At 40.4% G+C, this 12,749-nt stretch overlaps 1 pseudogene; it reads left to right on the top strand.

Moving 5' to 3' along the window:
* Nucleotides 1-5,769: 5,769 nt before the first annotated feature.
* On the top strand, nucleotides 5,770-5,945 carry LOC130333400 (U2 spliceosomal RNA; annotated as a pseudogene).
* Nucleotides 5,946-12,749: the final 6,804 nt, after the last annotated feature.

Raw genomic sequence — 12,749 nt, 5'->3', positions numbered from 1 at the left:
AAAAAAGAAGAAAAAGAAGAATAATACGCCCAGAAAAGAGGCGAAAAGGAGAAAAACGTAAAAGAACGTGAAAAAAAAGTAAGAGGAAGAGAAGGGAAAAAAAGGTGGAAATGGGTTTAAAAGTGATTTCGGCGGAGAAATATATATATATATATATATATATATATATATATATATATATATATGCGCACACACACACATAGATATAAACGTATTCTCCGTTGAGATATTGCAGCCGCTGCTGTGTCCAGGCCCAGGAGCCTTAGCACTGTGCTGTGATGTCACTCAATACCACTGACATCACTAGGTGTAAACAACATCTCTCCTTTGCTGTGTATGTGACTATGGAGCTGTTTGGTGATGTCGTCTATTACGGCCTTCATAGAAGCAACAGGAGATTGTTGCATCCATCTTGAACCCTCAGAACTACAGTGCTATGATGTCACTCACTTCCACAGGCCTTGCAGAGTGTAAACAACAACAACCCAGCTTTGTTGTGTATGTAACCAAAGGGATTTGTGATGTCACCTAGAACCTTCACAGCAGCGACAGCTTTATGAGGAGCATCAGCACTGCTCTGCCTGAGCAGAACCATCACCGCCATAGATTGTCAAATAACCCGGATTTAACCCACACAGGTAAGTCCAATGGGGTGCAGGCATGTCCTCTATGCTTACAGCTTCCCGTGGGTGTTGGTTTGATACCGTTTGGGGACAGCCAAGGAGGCATCTGCAGGCAACAAAGGTAGGTGTGTGCTTGTGTGTGTGTTTCCTATGCAGATCCTAAGCCCAGTGTCACATGCAAGTAGGAGGAGTAAGAAGGGTTCCTGGCAAATCCGGGTTATGGATTGCATTTAAAAAGGCCCCGTGGGAGTGCAATGGGCCCCTGTCTTGCTGCTTAGCAATAATGGTATGGGTTTAGGTTCTGCTGTGTGTACTGGTGGTTGACTGCCCCCCAGCCCAGAGTGTGCATGGAAAATTGTCTGGCAGCCTCCCTGACAGCAAGCAGTGATAGTGCCCATGAAGGGGACCTTGTTGGGCCCGCCCCTTTCACGGTTATCGCTTCTCGGCCTTTTGGCTAGATCAAGTGTCTGGTCAGGAGGATCCTGGGAGTTTGTCCTACCTTTTCCAAGGGGGGCTGCTACGAGGAACCGAAAAGGCGATCGACAAGATGGGTGTTCGCATCCGTTACCTTACATCCGGTGAAACGCGGATTCGTTTTTCCTTTCGCTTTGATGTTGATGAAGACAAGCAAGAACTCGTCCAACTTTCTTATTTTGTGAAAGAAACTCTCTACAAGCTTCTTGGGGTGAAGAAAGAGAACATCGTCTGTCTCAGAGATCCTCGGAAGGGCAGCTTCATCCTAACTCTGGACTCTGCTTATGCATGCCAGAATCTTTTTGAGAAGCTGAAAAGCAATCAAGACCTTGCTGAGCTTGATGGGATCACGGTCACAGTGTTGTATACTGGAGGCGATATTCCTCTAGTTGTGTGTATGCACAATCCCTTTGTGACTGTGTCCCATATTGAGCTCTTTTTGGGGAAATACTGCAGTTCTGTTAAGTATTCCCATAAGGTGATGAATTCAGAAGACCTATGGACGGGGAAACATAAGTTTTTTGTGAAAATGAAGGAGGATGCTACTGGCATTGGAGGGTTGTGTCATCCACCCTCCAACTTTTCTATCGGTCGGGATAAGGGCTATTTGTTTTATCCCGAGATGCCTACTTTTTGTAGGAAATGTAAGAAATTCGGACATACTATGGAAGTTTGCACGGACACTACAGTTCGCTGTGGTCGGTGCAATCAAGAAGGCCATGTTTCTAAGGACTGTGCTAAAATCGTCTGCAACATTTGTGGTGAAGAAGGCCATGCCTTTAAAGATTGCAGTCTCCGTTCCAGTGTAGCTAGATCGTGGGCTGACCGTGTAGCGGGGAGAGTGGGTGTAGTGCAAGCTGAAGTACCACCTGCGAAAGCACCCCAGCGGTCTGAGGCGCCTTCAGAAAAGCCGGCTGTAACTTCTCATGTCGTGGCGGAGCTTATGGACCTTTCTGCTGTGCCTGAGACAGAGGGGAGACCTTCTGTGGAGGGTTCTGGTGGTGGAGGGTCACTAGTGAGCAGTGAAGCCATGGAGGTTGGCGTGAAGGAGATCAAGCGGAAGAAGGAACTTGGAGATGAGCCACAACTTGGCATTAAACGGCCTGTCAAAAAAAGCTCAGACGAATGTGAGGACAGTCAACATGCATGGAGGCCTTCTATAAGATCAGCGTCCGATCCAAAAAATATCAAAGAGTTCGAAAGCCCGGAGTCACCTGTGGGTTTCATATCGGACTCAAACTCCAGTAGCGAATAGCTTCCTTAAAGTGCTCCTCTCTTAATGTGAGAGGTCTAAAGAGCCCTACGAGAAGGGCTGCTTTGTTTAGTTTTTTAGAGACCTTGGACTGTTCTCTGTTCTTTTTACAAGAATGTGGAATTGAACATAGTCCAAATTATGAGGACCTTTGTCGTAGCTGGACTTTGGGACCATCGGTCTGGTCGGGTGACAATCTGAACAGATCTTCAGGTGTTGGGATCTTGTTTAGAGGTTCAGATGTACAAGTTTTGTCCTTCTTAGAAATTATACCTGGTAGAGCGCTATTAGTTAATATTAAGTACAATGGCTCAGAGATTAAGCTTTTTAACATCTATGCTTCTCCTGAAAAAAATGAGAGAGCCGACTTGATTAATGATATTCAGGCTTTTATCCCAGGTTCAACACCTATTTTAATGGCTGGAGATTTTAATTGTTGTATGAGTGGTGATCATCGTGAGAGTGGAAGTGTGCATGTCAGAGTGGATAAAACAGAGAAACAGATTAAGAGTATGACTGAGGATTTTAACTTTACCGATGTCTGGAGGAGAAAATACCCAGACGACCCTGGTTACACATGGGAAAATAATGTCTGCAAATCCAGGATTGATTTTATTTTTTTATCGGAAAGTTTTAATCTAGTTGAGGTTTCTCTTTTATCGAATATTTTCTCTGATCATAAGTTATTACATGCACATGTCACTTTACCTGGCCTAGAGAAAGGCAGAGGCGTTTGGAAGCTCAACACTACTTTATTAGAGGACATGAAAACAAAAAATGATTTTATTGCTGCTTATAACAAATGGAGATTGCGTCAATCCCAATATAAAAATATTTTGGATTGGTGGGAGGATGTTAAAAAGTGGACTAAACTGTTTTTTATCCGTGTGGGCATCCAAAAGGCTAAGGAGAAAAAGTTATGGTTTAAAATGTTAAACACTAAAATCCAAACATATTATAAACTAAAGCAAGCCGGGCTTGAGATGGATGATGTTATTGCTCAGACAAAGAATGAAATAAAAAATGCCATTAGTCAAAAAGGAAAAGAAATGATTTTTAACAGCAAGGTGCAATGTCTGGAGAATGATGAAAAGTGTTCGAGATTCTTTTTTAAGAAGGTGGTGGGAAAGAAAGAAATGATATCTGTAATAGAAGGGAAGATAACTAATGAAGAGATGTTGCGAGAAGCACAAGTATTTTATCAGGAGCTTTTTAATAAAAAAGATATTGATATTTCCTTTACTAATGATGTTTTAGATACCTTGGATTCAAAACTTGACAAAACTGACCAAGAGAGCCTTTGTGATGAAATCTTTTTACCTGAACTTTTAAGCACTTTTAAGAGTTTTTTAAATGGTAAAACACCTGGTTCGGATGGGTTGCCAGTTGAATTTTATCTGTGTTTTTGGTCCATTTTAAAAGATGATCTTTTAGGTATTTTTAACTGTGCTTTTAAATCTGAGATTTTACCTGCGTCCTGGAGAGATGGTGTTGTTACTCTGATTTTTAAAAAAGGAGACATCTCTAAATTAGAAAATTGGAGGCCTATTACCCTGCTAAATACAGACTATAAGGTTTTAGCAAAAATTTTAGCAAATAGGCTCAAGCAGGTAATTTCTAAGGTTATACACAGTGACCAAGTATGCGGAGTACCTGGAAGGAAAATAAGTGATCATCTAAACCTTGTAAAAGATGTTTTATGGTATCAGAAACAATGTGATCAGAAATTGGCAATTTTATCCTTGGATTTTCAAAAGGCTTATGACCGTGTTTCTCATGATTTTTTATGGTTGGTTTTAAAGAAAATGAATTTTCCTGATTTTATTGTTGGAAAAATTGCACTTTTATATAAAAACTGTTTTAGTCGTATTTTAATTAACGGTTTTTTATCCCAAGAGGTATGTTTACAGTCTGGGGTGAAACAGGGGTGCCCCCTATCACCCATTCTTTTCATATGTACAATAGAACCTCTGTTGAATGTTTTGAGAAAAGATAAGCTCATTAGAGGAGTGCCAATCCCTGGAAGTGGAGGACAGAGCGTAAAGACGATAGCATACATGGATGATGTTAATATTCTATGTCCAGATGAACCATCCCTGAAACGTGCTATCAGACAGACAGAATTTTTTTGTGAGGGCTCTGGCTTCAAATTAAATAAAAATAAATGTGATTGCTTTGCAATAGGGAATTGGGGCAATACGGAGGTGAATGTGCAATATGATAAAATCAAAATCTTGGGTGTCATCTTTGACAATGAAAATAATGGAGAGGAAAGCTGGTCCATCGTCAAAGAGAAAGTGCAAAAGAAAATAAGTTTTTGGAAAATGAGGAAATTAACAATAGAAGGAAAAGTACTGATAATGAAAGCTTTGTTGCTACCTATCATGCTATATTTAAGCTTGGTTTTCCCACCGAGTGAACGCACCTTAAAGTTTTTAAACAAGATTTGCTTTCATTTTTTATGGGGGTCTAAAATGGATAAACTCAGGAGAGATGTAATGATGAAGACAAAGAAATTGGGGGGTAAGGATGTGCCTGATTTAAAAAGGTTTTTATATATTCACTTTTTTTCTATGTGTTTTAATGGCTTGCAAAGAAACTGTTATTGGTCTTATTTTTTAAAATATGCTGCAGGTCACATTTTTAGAAAAAGAAAGTGGATAACCTTACCTTTAACGTCCCCAATCTTATTTATTCCCCCAGCGCACTATGTGGTTTTAGAAAAGATTATTCGTATTTATGGCATTGCTAATTTTAGTCAAGAAATTTGTAGTAATGCACGAAAATTAGTTCCTGAAATCAGGAAGATAGAACAGATTTGCTTAATATCTAATTATTCCACTGAGAAATCTCTAAGAGTTTGGAGGATGGTGAATATGGGATTCTTATCTAATGACTTAAAAGATCTGGCCTGGCAGATAGCACATCAATGTTTGCCTACCAGAGAATTCCAACACAGAAGAGGATTGTGTCGTAGTGCAAAGTGCCCGAGAATGGGGTGTCCTAGTGAGGAAACAGTTTTACACCTTTTTTGGAACTGTTTTTACGCCCAAGAGATATGGCATTTGATAGGACCCTTACTAAAATTCATTTCTGATCTTAATTTTTTAAATCATGAAGTTATTTTATATGGATTTTATAATGTTTTATCTGTGGAAAAGTCTCGGGTTTTGTGGATTAGTATAAATTGTATTAAAATTGCACTATGGAAGACGAGGAATATTCTTCTTTTTAAAAGAGACACTATTACCTCTAAAGATTGTGTTCGCCTAGCTCTTAGTGAGATGTATGTTTTCTATTTATTGGATAAAAAAAGATTAGGTCACAAAGTGGCTAAAAGTCTTTGGAATCTACATCTGTGGAATATGCTTTTAGCAGACTAAGTATAATCTGGACTGCGTAAGGTCTTTTAGTCTAAGAATATTATATCTAAAAGTAAAAAATCTGTTCTTATCAGTTTAATATCTGATACGTCCCCTATCTGGGGACCATATATTAAATGGATTTTTGAGAACGGGGGCCGATTTCGAAGCTTGCTTCCGTCGCCCTATGCATTGACCCGATATGGCAGTATCTTCGGGTACAGTGCACCACCCCCTTACAGGGTTAAAAAGAAAGATTCCTACTTTCATTGCTACCTGCTTGCTGGCTAGCCAGCTAGCCAGCCCTGTGGGCCTTGCTGCTGCTGCAGCCAAAAAACAAAAGGTGGTGCTGCTGCTGCTTCTGCTGCTTCTGCTTCTGCTTGTGTCTGGCCCCTGTTGGAGCGTCCAGGCACAGGACTTCTGCTGCTGCTGACTAAATGGCCTCCTTAATTGGATCATTTGAGTAGCCAGCACACCTGTGCAGGTAGGGCATGACATGATAGGCAGCTGCCTTGATAGCGGGTGGGTGCTGAATGTTCCTAATTGACAAAATAAGATTAATGCTTATGAAGAAATATAAAATCTCATCCCTTCCCCAATATCGCGCCACACCCCTACCCCTTAATTCCCTGGTTGAACGTGATGGACATATGTCTTTTTTCGACCGTACTAACTATGTAACTATGTAACATAACATGGGGGGGGGGGGGGGGGGGGGTCTCCTGGCTGTTCACACAGGTGTGTCATTGCTGTACATTGACCATGCATTGCTTCTGTGGTATTGCAAAGGCAAAGACAAATGCTTCCAGCCATCCATTGCACTAATGGATTGGTCATCAGCTGGCTGTCTATGTCCCGCATCAATATAGACCAAAGTACAGAGGGTTAGGCTATGCTATTGTGCACCTACCTGATGCATCAGAAGGTGCGAGGCCCTTGCTAAATTCTGTGCACAGACTTTGAGATCTATGCTTTAGACTGTATCTAAACCTGCTCCAACATGGACTGACATTCTGGCCTACTTTCAGCCGATGCGACTTGTCTGTCGCTGAACAGTCGCTTTTTATGTATTCAGCACCTATGTATAATGTTGTAAAAATGCTCTAGAAGCTAAAGTCGCAGAAATGTCACACATATTTGGCCTGCAACTTTCTGTGCGACAAATTCAGACAGGAAAAATCAGTATAAATCCTTAGAAAATTATCCCCCAGTGTCTCCATCTGCTGGCGGTATTGAATAAGCATTGCTGCACTGATGGGGTATGCATTAGACGAAAAAAAAGAAGAAAAAGAAGAATAATACGCCCAGAAAAGAGGCGAAAAGGAGAAAAACGTAAAAAAACGTGAAAAAAAAGTAAGAGGAAGAGAAGGGAAAAAAAGGTGGAAATGGGTTTAAAAGTGATTTCGGCGGAGAAATATATATATATATATATATATATATATATATATATATATGCGCACACACACACATAGATATAAACGTATTCTCCGTTGAGATATTGCAGCCGCTGCTGTGTCCAGGCCCAGGAGCCTTAGCACTGTGCTGTGATGTCACTCAATACCACTGACATCACTAGGTGTAAACAACATCTCTCCTTTGCTGTGTATGTGACTATGGAGCTGTTTGGTGATGTCGTCTATTACGGCCTTCATAGAAGCAACAGGAGATTGTTGCATCCATCTTGAACCCTCAGAACTACAGTGCTATGATGTCACTCACTTCCACAGGCCTTGCAGAGTGTAAACAACAACAACCCAGCTTTGTTGTGTATGTAACCAAAGGGATTTGTGATGTCACCTAGAACCTTCACAGCAGCGACAGCTTTATGAGGAGCATCAGCACTGCTCTGCCTGAGCAGAACCATCACCGCCATAGGTTGTCAAATAACCCGGATTTAACCCACACAGGTAAGTCCAATGGGGTGCAGGCATGTCCTCTATGCTTACAGCTTCCCGTGGGTGTTGGTTTGATACCGTTTGGGGACAGCCAAGGAGGCATCTGCAGGCAACAAAGGTAGGTGTGTGCTTGTGTGTGTGTTTCCTATGCAGATCCTAAGCCCAGTGTCACATGCAAGTAGGAGGAGTAAGAAGGGTTCCTGGCAAATCCGGGTTATGGATTGCATTTAAAAAGGCCCCGTGGGAGTGCAATGGGCCCCTGTCTTGCTGCTTAGCAATAATGGTATGGGTTTAGGTTCTGCTGTGTGTACTGGTGGTTGACTGCCCCCCAGCCCAGAGTGTGCATGGAAAATTGTCTGGCAGCCTCCCTGACAGCAAGCAGTGATAGTGCCCATGAAGGGGACCTTGTTGGGCCCGCCCCTTTCACGGTTATCGCTTCTCGGCCTTTTGGCTAGATCAAGTGTCTGGTCAGGAGGATCCTGGGAGTTTGTCCTACCTTTTCCAAGGGGGGCTGCTACGAGGAACCGAAAAGGCGATCGACAAGATGGGTGTTCGCATCCGTTACCTTACATCCGGTGAAACGCGGATTCGTTTTTCCTTTCGCTTTGATGTTGATGAAGACAAGCAAGAACTCGTCCAACTTTCTTATTTTGTGAAAGAAACTCTCTACAAGCTTCTTGGGGTGAAGAAAGAGAACATCGTCTGTCTCAGAGATCCTCGGAAGGGCAGCTTCATCCTAACTCTGGACTCTGCTTATGCATGCCAGAATCTTTTTGAGAAGCTGAAAAGCAATCAAGACCTTGCTGAGCTTGATGGGATCACGGTCACAGTGTTGTATACTGGAGGCGATATTCCTCTAGTTGTGTGTATGCACAATCCCTTTGTGACTGTGTCCCATATTGAGCTCTTTTTGGGGAAATACTGCAGTTCTGTTAAGTATTCCCATAAGGTGATGAATTCAGAAGACCTATGGACGGGGAAACATAAGTTTTTTGTGAAAATGAAGGAGGATGCTACTGGCATTGGAGGGTTGTGTCATCCACCCTCCAACTTTTCTATCGGTCGGGATAAGGGCTATTTGTTTTATCCCGAGATGCCTACTTTTTGTAGGAAATGTAAGAAATTCGGACATACTATGGAAGTTTGCACGGACACTACAGTTCGCTGTGGTCGGTGCAATCAAGAAGGCCATGTTTCTAAGGACTGTGCTAAAATCGTCTGCAACATTTGTGGTGAAGAAGGCCATGCCTTTAAAGATTGCAGTCTCCGTTCCAGTGTAGCTAGATCGTGGGCTGACCGTGTAGCGGGGAGAGTGGGTGTAGTGCAAGCTGAAGTACCACCTGCGAAAGCACCCCAGCGGTCTGAGGCGCCTTCAGAAAAGCCGGCTGTAACTTCTCATGTCGTGGCGGAGCTTATGGACCTTTCTGCTGTGCCTGAGACAGAGGGGAGACCTTCTGTGGAGGGTTCTGGTGGTGGAGGGTCACTAGTGAGCAGTGAAGCCATGGAGGTTGGCGTGAAGGAGATCAAGCGGAAGAAGGAACTTGGAGATGAGCCACAACTTGGCATTAAACGGCCTGTCAAAAAAAGCTCAGACGAATGTGAGGACAGTCAACATGCATGGAGGCCTTCTATAAGATCAGCGTCCGATCCAAAAAATATCAAAGAGTTCGAAAGCCCGGAGTCACCTGTGGGTTTCATATCGGACTCAAACTCCAGTAGCGAATAGCTTCCTTAAAGTGCTCCTCTCTTAATGTGAGAGGTCTAAAGAGCCCTACGAGAAGGGCTGCTTTGTTTAGTTTTTTAGAGACCTTGGACTGTTCTCTGTTCTTTTTACAAGAATGTGGAATTGAACATAGTCCAAATTATGAGGACCTTTGTCGTAGCTGGACTTTGGGACCATCGGTCTGGTCGGGTGACAATCTGAACAGATCTTCAGGTGTTGGGATCTTGTTTAGAGGTTCAGATGTACAAGTTTTGTCCTTCTTAGAAATTATACCTGGTAGAGCGCTATTAGTTAATATTAAGTACAATGGCTCAGAGATTAAGCTTTTTAACATCTATGCTTCTCCTGAAAAAAATGAGAGAGCCGACTTGATTAATGATATTCAGGCTTTTATCCCAGGTTCAACACCTATTTTAATGGCTGGAGATTTTAATTGTTGTATGAGTGGTGATCATCGTGAGAGTGGAAGTGTGCATGTCAGAGTGGATAAAACAGAGAAACAGATTAAGAGTATGACTGAGGATTTTAACTTTACCGATGTCTGGAGGAGAAAATACCCAGACGACCCTGGTTACACATGGGAAAATAATGTCTGCAAATCCAGGATTGATTTTATTTTTTTATCGGAAAGTTTTAATCTAGTTGAGGTTTCTCTTTTATCGAATATTTTCTCTGATCATAAGTTATTACATGCACATGTCACTTTACCTGGCCTAGAGAAAGGCAGAGGCGTTTGGAAGCTCAACACTACTTTATTAGAGGACATGAAAACAAAAAATGATTTTATTGCTGCTTATAACAAATGGAGATTGCGTCAATCCCAATATAAAAATATTTTGGATTGGTGGGAGGATGTTAAAAAGTGGACTAAACTGTTTTTTATCCGTGTGGGCATCCAAAAGGCTAAGGAGAAAAAGTTATGGTTTAAAATGTTAAACACTAAAATCCAAACATATTATAAACTAAAGCAAGCCGGGCTTGAGATGGATGATGTTATTGCTCAGACAAAGAATGAAATAAAAAATGCCATTAGTCAAAAAGGAAAAGAAATGATTTTTAACAGCAAGGTGCAATGTCTGGAGAATGATGAAAAGTGTTCGAGATTCTTTTTTAAGAAGGTGGTGGGAAAGAAAGAAATGATATCTGTAATAGAAGGGAAGATAACTAATGAAGAGATGTTGCGAGAAGCACAAGTATTTTATCAGGAGCTTTTTAATAAAAAAGATATTGATATTTCCTTTACTAATGATGTTTTAGATACCTTGGATTCAAAACTTGACAAAACTGACCAAGAGAGCCTTTGTGATGAAATCTTTTTACCTGAACTTTTAAGCACTTTTAAGAGTTTTTTAAATGGTAAAACACCTGGTTCGGATGGGTTGCCAGTTGAATTTTATCTGTGTTTTTGGTCCATTTTAAAAGATGATCTTTTAGGTATTTTTAACTGTGCTTTTAAATCTGAGATTTTACCTGCGTCCTGGAGAGATGGTGTTGTTACTCTGATTTTTAAAAAAGGAGACATCTCTAAATTAGAAAATTGGAGGCCTATTACCCTGCTAAATACAGACTATAAGGTTTTAGCAAAAATTTTAGCAAATAGGCTCAAGCAGGTAATTTCTAAGGTTATACACAGTGACCAAGTATGCGGAGTACCTGGAAGGAAAATAAGTGATCATCTAAACCTTGTAAAAGATGTTTTATGGTATCAGAAACAATGTGATCAGAAATTGGCAATTTTATCCTTGGATTTTCAAAAGGCTTATGACCGTGTTTCTCATGATTTTTTATGGTTGGTTTTAAAGAAAATGAATTTTCCTGATTTTATTGTTGGAAAAATTGCACTTTTATATAAAAACTGTTTTAGTCGTATTTTAATTAACGGTTTTTTATCCCAAGAGGTATGTTTACAGTCTGGGGTGAAACAGGGGTGCCCCCTATCACCCATTCTTTTCATATGTGCAATAGAACCTCTGTTGAATGTTTTGAGAAAAGATAAGCTCATTAGAGGAGTGCCAATCCCTGGAAGTGGAGGACAGAGCGTAAAGACGATAGCATACATGGATGATGTTAATATTCTATGTCCAGATGAACCATCCCTGAAACGTGCTATCAGACAGACAGAATTTTTTTGTGAGGGCTCTGGCTTCAAATTAAATAAAAATAAATGTGATTGCTTTGCAATAGGGAATTGGGGCAATACGGAGGTGAATGTGCAATATGATAAAATCAAAATCTTGGGTGTCATCTTTGACAATGAAAATAATGGAGAGGAAAGCTGGTCCATCGTCAAAGAGAAAGTGCAAAAGAAAATAAGTTTTTGGAAAATGAGGAAATTAACAATAGAAGGAAAAGTACTGATAATGAAAGCTTTGTTGCTACCTATCATGCTATATTTAAGCTTGGTTTTCCCACCGAGTGAACGCACCTTAAAGTTTTTAAACAAGATTTGCTTTCATTTTTTATGGGGGTCTAAAATGGATAAACTCAGGAGAGATGTAATGATGAAGACAAAGAAATTGGGGGGTAAGGATGTGCCTGATTTAAAAAGGTTTTTATATATTCACTTTTTTTCTATGTGTTTTAATGGCTTGCAAAGAAACTGTTATTGGTCTTATTTTTTAAAATATGCTGCAGGTCACATTTTTAGAAAAAGAAAGTGGATAACCTTACCTTTAACGTCCCCAATCTTATTTATTCCCCCAGCGCACTATGTGGTTTTAGAAAAGATTATTCGTATTTATGGCATTGCTAATTTTAGTCAAGAAATTTGTAGTAATGCACGAAAATTAGTTCCTGAAATCAGGAAGATAGAACAGATTTGCTTAATATCTAATTATTCCACTGAGAAATCTCTAAGAGTTTGGAGGATGGTGAATATGGGATTCTTATCTAATGACTTAAAAGATCTGGCCTGGCAGATAGCACATCAATGTTTGCCTACCAGAGAATTCCAACACAGAAGAGGATTGTGTCGTAGTGCAAAGTGCCCGAGAATGGGGTGTCCTAGTGAGGAAACAGTTTTACACCTTTTTTGGAACTGTTTTTACGCCCAAGAGATATGGCATTTGATAGGACCCTTACTAAAATTCATTTCTGATCTTAATTTTTTAAATCATGAAGTTATTTTATATGGATTTTATAATGTTTTATCTGTGGAAAAGTCTCGGGTTTTGTGGATTAGTATAAATTGTATTAAAATTGCACTATGGAAGACGAGGAATATTCTTCTTTTTAAAAGAGACACTATTACCTCTAAAGATTGTGTTCGCCTAGCTCTTAGTGAGATGTATGTTTTCTATTTATTGGATAAAAAAAGATTAGGTCACAAAGTGGCTAAAAGTCTTTGGAATCTACATCTGTGGAATATGCTTTTAGCAGACTAAGTATAATCTGGACTGCGTAAGGTCTTTTAGTCTAAGA

Source organism: Hyla sarda, unplaced genomic scaffold (genome assembly GCF_029499605.1).
Source record: "Hyla sarda isolate aHylSar1 unplaced genomic scaffold, aHylSar1.hap1 scaffold_408, whole genome shotgun sequence".
NCBI lineage: Eukaryota > Metazoa > Chordata > Amphibia > Anura > Hylidae > Hyla > Hyla sarda.
The sequence above is the reverse complement of the archived record's forward strand: the minus strand, read 5'-3'. Positions and strand labels throughout refer to the sequence as shown.